The 9315-nt window shown below is 42.1% G+C and overlaps 1 protein-coding gene across 1 annotated transcript in view; it reads left to right on the top strand.

Moving 5' to 3' along the window:
• Positions 1–475: 475 nt before the first annotated feature.
• Positions 476–9315, top strand: part of LOC133604424 (uncharacterized) — a 24819-nt gene continuing 15979 nt past the window's right edge. The window contains exons 1-2 of the mRNA XM_061957656.2: positions 476–962; positions 1322–1454. The gene's annotated coding sequence lies outside the window, so the exon portion shown is untranslated. The remainder of the gene's footprint in view (positions 963–1321; positions 1455–9315) is intronic.

Raw genomic sequence — 9315 nt, 5'->3', positions numbered from 1 at the left:
GAAGCTTAAAAAATGTGTCTCCTCAGTTCCCAAACATTTACTGAGTGTTGTTAAAAGGAAAGGCCATGTAACACAGTGGTGAACATGCCCTTTCCCAAATACTTTGGCACGTGTTGCAGCCATGAAATTTTAAGTTATTTATTATTTGCAAAAAAAAATAAAGTTTATGAGTTTAAACATCAAATATCTTGTCTTTGTAGTGCATTCAATTGAATATGGGTTGAAAAGGATTTGCAAATCATTGTATTCTGTTTATATTTACATTGAACACAATTTCCCAACTCATATGGAAACGGGGTTTGTACGTAAATAAAATATAATTATAAAATGGAAATACAAATTCATACATTATTTGTTGTTATAACCTCAATAAAAACGAGTTTGGCACCCCCGTGTAGTGGAAACATGCATTTCTAAGTCGTCGTCGTGTTAGTACGCCCCGTACATTGCCTGACACAAAATGAACGCATATTTCCCCTCTCAATGGCGTTATTTTTGTCCATCGCGAAAATATCACAGTTGCTCGGGTGTATATTTGGAGATGAATAAATGAATAAAACGCCCCGCTTTGGCATATTAGCAGCGAGCATAGTGCCCGGAAACATTCCCAGGGCCGGAAAGAAGCGATGTTTGGGGCGCACACGTCACTCTTTTTTTTTTTTTAACCCCAAATTTATTAGCGCCCACCATTATTGCCAACATTTACCGCCGGTGTTGCTGCCGTCGTGCTCGGGGGTGGTAGAAGGAAGAACGACGGCGGTATCCGTCCGTGTTTATTGTCTGGGAGCGGCGGGCGCACTTATAGCGCCCCAAAAAATGGCTCCGGCTAACCCCTGGAAAACAGCACGCAGCGACGGGGGTGAGGCGGTAGCTACTTAGCTTCTGGCTAACAGCTAACCCCGAGGAAGGCGTGACAGGCCCCGCTCGTCCGCGAACTCTTCCCCGACGCCGCCGACGCCAAGGTAAGGCCAATTTTTTTATTTCTTCTACTTAAGTCATGCTAAGTACGAAGCTAACGTTAGCACCGTAGCAAGTGAGTTTCTATGTAGCTTAGGGGAAGACGGCTAATGTTAGCATGCATGATTAGCCACACTCGGCTGAACACGTCAAAAAGAGGATGCTTGGGGAAAAATGTGCGGTCGGTATAAATAATAATAAACATCCACATGTTAATACCCGCTTTTTAATGATCTGCTCCCACTTGAAAACTCCTCCCTGAAGTGCCTCCGTTGTTCAGTGGCGGGTGTTGTTGATGTTTACATTGTGCAGCCAGGACCATGCTAGTCTTCTCATTTGTCATTTCTCTGCCTCTCTTTTGCAGTTTTTTGTGTGTGTAAGTGTGTGTAAGTGTGTGTGTTGATTTTCACGGAAAATGATCATCGAAAGCGTCTTTGTCAATCATCGGTCGGGGGAATCTGCATACGCTCCATCCATCGGATCGATCGGAGGAAATGGTAAGAATTGACAGAGGTGAGCAAGTACAAAAAGTAGCAAAGTGAGTGGTTGGAGTGCAGACAGGTTGGGCTTTTTGAGTTCAGAAGTGGAATATTGTACATGGGACGGGTTGTTTTTTGACGAGGGATTTACACGCCAAATTTGCACACATTTTTTAAATTCCTTCTTTTAAGAACAAAACATCCAAATGGAGCGACTGATTGTCAGCCAGCTGCAGTAATAACAGCATAACTGTAAGTTAACGGAACAATTATCAACGATATAGATGTATGTTAGGTAGGGATGATGCTAGAAACCGGTTCTCCCGATTGTTCGATAAGAAAAGAACCAAGTCCATGGATTCGAATCCTCTTTTGAGAACCGGTTCCCGTTAACAAAGGCACTGCGCCGTATTTTCGCGACCATAGGACGCGTCGTATTAAAAGGCGCTGTGTCAGTTACGGGTGCTATTTCTGTATTTAGCGCATAAATAAGGCGCAGCGTATTTCTGGGCCTAGGCATGGTTAACCATACGCTAGCTTAACCCTTGTGTGGTGTTCGGGTCTGTGGGACCGTTTTTATTTTTTATTAAAAGAAAAAGTATTCAATTAATTAATTTTTCAAACTGAGACTCACTGACTTTGGCTCATTTTCTGTGAAGAACATATATCAGAATACATATTTAATGACCACACACCATACACCCCCCCTACACATTTCTATTACATATAAGATGTCCGGGTCCACTGGACAATAGAAGTGTGGAAATTGATGTTCTATGTACCACACACACACACACACACACACACACACACACACACACACACACACACACACACACACACACACACACACACACACACATACACACAGCAGGCCTAGACAGGAGGAGGACAGAGTGTAGGTACACAGAACATCAGAGGGTAAAATGTGCGAGAAAATGAGAGCAGACAGTGTTGACAAACAATGTTGCAACCTTGTGTGGGAACCGCAGGTGCAGAAACACAAAAGAAGAATCCCTGTGGGATGCGGAAACCGGCAGATAAATTTTCCGTGCAACGTTCATATTGTTGTTACTCAGCCAGCGTTTGTAGGTCTGATGGACCCGTTGCATTTTGTGGCTTTTAATGCCTCACAATCAAACATTTTTATGTTAAAATACTGAACAGATGTTTACCTTATACCAATAAACATATGTTCAGTATTTTAACATAAAAGTGTTTGATTGTGAGGCATTAAAAGCCACAAAATGCAACGGGTCTATCAGACCCCCAAACGCTGGCTGAGTAACAACAATATGAACATTACACAAAGATTAAGAACAAAACATCCAGATTGAGCGACTGATTGTCAGCCAGCTGCAGTAATAACAGCATAACTGGAATTTAACGGAACAATTATCAGCGATATAGATGTATGTTAGGTAGGGATGATGTTCGAAACCGGTTCTCCCGATTGTTCGATTAGAAAAGAACAGAGTCCATGGATTCGAATCCACTTTTGAGGACCGGTTCCCGTTATCGAAGGCACTACACCGTATTTTCCCGACCATAGGGTGCACCGTATTAAAAAGCGCCGTGTCAATTTACGGGTGCTATTTCTGTATTTAGCGCATAAATAAGGCGCAGCGTATTTCTGGGCCCAGGCATGGTTAAACATACGCTAGCTTAACCCTTGTGTGGTGTTCGGGTCTGTGGGACCTGTTTTTATTTTTTTATTAAAAGAAAAATGATCCAATTAATTAATTTTTCAAACTGAGACTCACTGACTTTGGCTCATTTTCTGTGAGAACATATATCAGAATACATATTTAATGACCACACACCATACACCCCCCCCTACACATTTCTATTACATATAAGATGTCCGGGTCCACTGGACCCGGGGTTAATAGAAGTGTGGAAATTGATGTTCTATATACCACACACACACACACACACACACACACACACACACACACACACACACACACACACACACACACACACACACACACACACACACACACACACAGGAGGGGGACAGAGTGTAGGTACATAGAACATCAGAGGGTCAAATGTGCGAGAAAATGAGAGTAGACAGTGTTGACAAACAATGTTGCAACCTTGTGTGGGAACCACAGGTGCAGAAACACAAAAGAAGAATCCCTGTGGGATGCGGAGACTGGCAGAGAAATTTTCCGTGCAACGTTCATATTGTTGTTGCTCAGCCAGCGTTTGTGGGTCTGATGGACCCGTTGCATTTTGTGGCTTTTAATGCCTCACAATCAAACCCTTTTATGTTGAAATACTGAACATATGTTTATTGGTATAAGGTAAACATCTGTTCAGTATTTTAACATAAAAGTGTTTGATTGTGAGGCATTAAAAGCCACAAAATGCAACGGGTCTATCAGACCCCCAAACGCTGGCTGAGTAACAACAATATGAACATTACACAAGGATTAAGAACAAAACATCCAGATGGAGCGACTGATTGTCAGCCAGCTGCAGTAATAACAGCATAACTGGAAGTTAGCGGAACAATTATCAGTGATATAAATATATGATATGTTGGGATTATGTTAGAAACCGGTTCTCCCGATTGTTCGATAAGAAAAGAACAGAGTCCATGGATTCGAATCCCCTTTTGAGAACCGGTTCCCGTTATCAAAGGCACTACACCGTATTTTCACGACCATAAAAGGCGCGGGGCAGTTACGGGTGCTATTTCTGTATTAGCGCATTAATAAGGCGCAGCGTATACGCAATCTTAAAACATACACTAGCATGCATAGACGCTGTTTTAAAAAGGCAGCAGGAGCAAAGCTGAGTTGGGTTGTACTTTATTGAAGTATTTATCACTGTACTCACATTATTTTTTTTATCAGTCCTCATCCACAAATCCATCAAAGTTCTCATCAGCTTGGCAAGTTCTCCATCAAACACGCCAGATTCCCTCTCCTCATTTTCAAAGTCGGTCTCGTTCTCCATTAGCATAGCAAGCTAGCACAACAGCTAGTGTGTCGAAAGTGAGCGGCACCTCGTCCATGTTGGTGATGTGTTTGTTCTATATACAACGCACATAGCAGCACTATATGCTCACTGGGGGCGTGCCTTTAGCGTCCTCTCTCACCTGAAACCTTCACCCTATAACGGCCGCATGCTGTCCTCAGTCACGTCCGCCTTTCCTCCATATAAACAGCGTGCCGGCACAGTCATATGACATCTACAGCTTTTGGAACTCAGTGCACACACAACAACCTATCTGGATTCGATAAGGAATCGGGTCGATAAGAGGATTCGATAATGGGCTCGAACTCGATAATTTCTTAACGAACATCATCCCTAATGTTAAGTGTACTACGTCAACAAAGTCTGTGCGAACACTTGGGTCTTGCCGACATTGGATCAAAACAAGTTGGACGTACATTTAACCCTGTTTTTTTTGTTCACTCCAGCAGTGTTTTTCAACCACTGTGCCGCGCGCGGCACACTAACCTGACTCTCGCCAGATCCTTGTAGTTTGCTGAGCTCCACACAAGGGTCTGGGCTTCAAGGCTTTGATTGATTGATTGATTGAAACTTTTATTAGTAGATTGTACAGTACATATTCCGTACAATTGACCACTAAATGGTAACACCCCAATAAGTTTTTCTACTTGCTTAAGTCGGGGTCCACGTTAATCAATTTGTGGTACAAATATATACTATCAGCATAATACAGTCATCACACAAGTTAATCATCAACAGTATATACTTTCAATTATTTACATTATTTGCAATCCGGGGGGTGGGATGTGGAGGGGGTTAGGGCGCGGGGGTTAGGTTGGGTTGCTATCAGCATACTTCAGTCATCAACAATTATATCTGAGAAATGGACATTGTTAGACTTAGACTTCCTTTTTATTGTCATTCAAATTTGAACTTTGCAGTACAGATAAGAACGCAATTTCATTTAATTAGCTCATGGTATTGCAGGATAAAAAAGCAATAAGGTGCATATATAAATAAATAAATAGGTTACTGTACAGATAAATATATTGCACTTTTTCACATGCGTCCACGTTTATTGTCTTTTTTTTTATTCCAGCGAGTTAATCCATTTTGGGGGGAGTTGAGGGGATTTTTATGATGCGTTCAAGAGTCTTAAGGCCTGAGGAAAGAAGCTGTTATAGAACCGGGAGGTTCTGCTTCGGAGGCTGCGGAACCTCTTTCGAGAGCAGTGGTTCTTAACCTTGTTGGAGGTACCGAACCCCACCAGTCTCATATGCGCATTCACCGTACCCTTCTTTAGTGAAAAATCAATCAATCAATGTTTATTTATATAGCCCTAAATCCCGAGTGTCTCAAAGGGCTGCACAAGCCACAACGACATCTGTGGTACAGAGCCCACATAAGGGCAAGGAAAAACTCACAACCCCAATGGGACGTCGGTGTGAATGACTATGAGAAACCTTGGAGAGGACCGCATATGTGGGTGTGCTGACATATTTTCTTTGCACAAACGACGTCGACCGTCTACTGACATTGCTACGTTGTTTCAGTAAAAGTTCTCTAACTTTTCGCTCTGTCGTTATCCAATATGTCGGCTGTTCTGTTTTGGATTTCCCAGCGTCGCTCTCATCAGCGTCACGGGTTGATTCCGATGTAAATGGTTGAAGTAGCACGTTAATCAAGATAATGAACAAGTGGTTTATCCAATCACATACAATAATTTTTTTTTTTTACAAGGCCCCGCCTTCTGAAGTACATCTCCTCTTGAAAAGTCCCAGATCCATGTGTGGAGCTCAGCGAACTACAAGGATCTGGCGAGAGTCTAGTGTGCCGTGAGATACAGTCTTGTTTGCCGTGGAAGATTATGTCATTTCACCTATTTGGTTTAAAAATATTTTTTGCAAACCAGTAATTATAATCTGCAAATAATGTGCTGTTGTTGAGTGTCTGTGCTGTCTAGAGCTCGGCAGAGTATCCATGTTATACCATACCATATCAGTAGGTGGCAGCCGGTAGGTAATGGCTTTGTAGATGTCGGGAACACGTCCTGTGAGACGACGATGGTTTGTCGTGATCACAATATGCAGGCGACAGCGGGAGGCGGCGTGTAGGTAAAAAGGTATCTAATGTTTAAAACCAAAAATAAACAAAAGGCAAGTGCCCCTAAGAAAAGGCATTAAAGCTTAGGGCACAACTAAAACTGAACTGGCTACAAAGTAAACAAAAACAGAATGCTGGACGACAGCAAAAACTTACAGCGCGGTGTGGAGCAGAGATGGCGTCCACAAAGTACGTCCGTACCTGACATGACAACAATGTCCACACAAAAAAAGATAGCAACAACGTAATTATTCTTGATTGCTAAAACAAAGCAAGTACGGGGAAATAGTGCTCAAAGGAAGACTTGAAACAGGAAAAGCCACCAAAATAGCAGCGCAAGACAAGAACTAAAACACTACTCACGGGAAAACAGCTAAAAATTCAAAATAAGACATGGTGTGATGTGACAGTAGACCTACTTTGAGACAAGACATGCATGATTGGTTATGGTTTAAATTCATATCCAACAATTGCGACAACTTTTTATTGTCTACTGAGTTGAATTTTTAATGATTTCTGCTGGCGGTTTGCCTCCGGATTTTTTCAATGGAAAAATTGCGCCTTGGCTGAAGGTTGAAAAACACTCCACTACCGCACAATACTTCAGAGAAGTACGTGTAGCATCAGTAAATAGTCCAACCTTGGCAGAGATGTGATTTATGGTTCTTTGAAGGTAGTCGGTTCTTAAGATGTTGCTTTCATAGAGCCGTTGAAAAGACTAGCTCGTTATTATAGTTGGTTTTTTTAACAGTTTTTTTTACATCAAGTAAACAATCACTCGTATCACTTATAAAATCAAATGTTGATCAGAATCATTAAATTGACACAAATATTAATCTATTGGTGGGAATTATTCTGAAATATTGGCTATAACTTCATATTTTGTTGTGTTTTCATTGTAAACGTTCCATAAGGCGGTGCCATATATCCATGCTTTGGCTGTGACATAACTTTGTGTTTTCCGGACTGTAGAGCATATACAAGCCGCACCCACTAAATTTTAGAAGAAGAAAAAATATGTTCCATATATTAGCCGTACCAGACTCTAAGCTACAGGTGTATATGTTGCGAAATGAGTTATTTACACAGAAAGATTCGGTAAATGTTTATTTACTTAATCGTTTCCAAACTGTGTTTGTGACACGGCAGTAAAACGGCTGATCAAACAAAACAGAAGTCATCATCATGGACCCACTAGGTGCGGAAGGTAGCTCTTCCATCAGCTAAACAGACTCAATAACTCCACAGTGACATTTTGGTGAATTTACTGTGGAATTTGTGAAACTGAAACAATACAAAAAGAATGCCATTCATTGTACAAATGTGCAAATATGCGTGCAAACACTTCTACTGACATCACACATGGGACAGTTTAGTAAGTATGAATTGTTTAAGTTAAATTATAAAACGTACTAATATTTCTTGAGATGATGAAGAATCCATACGAGTAGAAACGCTATGGACGGGTAGAAGACGGAACACCAATTCTACTTCCGGTTAGTCGAAAACACCAAGTGGAAGGACACTGCAGGACCTGCACTGATCAAATTCGATCAAAAGATAGCGCCATAGCACACACAATAAAACACCTTCTCAGTGTTCTTGCCTTCCGTTTTATAAGCCGCTGGGTTCAAAGTGTAGCAAATTAGTCCGAAATTTGAGATACGGTAGTTTCAATTTTCCCTCACCTAAAAAACTGTTGCATTAAAAAAAAAAAATCAAATAATAAGTAAGAATAAAATGCATTAATGGATGCAAAAAGTAGAAGTAAAACTGCAATATAAATTAGGATATATATATATGTGTGTGTGTGTGTGTGTGTGTGTGTGTGTGTGTGTGTGTGTGTGTGTGTGTGTGTGTGTGTGTGTGTGTGTGTGTGTGTGTGTGTGTGTGTGTGTGTGTGTGTATATATATATATATATATATATATATATATATATACATACACACACATATATTCATACATATATATATATATATATATATACATATACACACACATTATATATATATATATATATATATATATATATATATATATATATATATATATATATATATATATATATATATATATGTGTGTGTGTGTGTGTGTGTGTGTGTGTATGTATGTATGTATTAGAGATGCGCGGATAGGCAATTATTTAATCCGCAACCGCATGACAAAAGTCGTCAACCATCCGCATCCACCCGAATTAACATTTAATCAACACCGCACCCGCCCGTTGTTATATATCTAATATAGACGATGCAAGGCATTAGTGAGGTTATAAAGCTTTTGCCTGTTAAAGAAAGGAGACTGATCCATCGCAGCAATCATCTGGGAGCCGCGCTGAGCGCACCTCCAAGCGCGTGGAGGTGCGATGCCCCTCGCACCTGCGGCGGCTCCACCCGGGCTCGCGCCCGAGGCTTCAGCGCGCACCGCGACACCGGCGACGGCCGGGTATGGGCCCGACGCTCCAGCGCCATCCATTTTCAGGGCTAGTTGATTCGGCAGGTGGGTTGTTACACACTCCTTAGCGGGTTCCGACTTCCATGGCCACCGTCCTGCTGTCTATATCAACCAACACCTTTTCTGGGGTCTGATGAGCGTCGGCATCGGGCGCCTTAACCCGGCATTCGGTTCATCCCCAGCACCAGTTCTGCTTGCCCCACCCCTTTCGTGAGCGCACTGCGCGCGGAGTGACCCCTGTTACGAGCCCCCGGCCACGGGGGTGGCGGGCAGGTAAGCTGCTTACCTGCTGCGCGTGACGCCGGCCGCGGCGAAGGCGGACGAAGCGGGGTGTCGTGCGGTGGGCGCGGTGGT

This window comes from Nerophis lumbriciformis, linkage group LG04 (genome assembly GCF_033978685.3).
Source record: "Nerophis lumbriciformis linkage group LG04, RoL_Nlum_v2.1, whole genome shotgun sequence".
Lineage (NCBI taxonomy): Eukaryota > Metazoa > Chordata > Actinopteri > Syngnathiformes > Syngnathidae > Nerophis > Nerophis lumbriciformis.
Note: the sequence above shows the minus strand (reverse complement) of the source record. Positions and strands in the feature narration are given on the sequence as shown.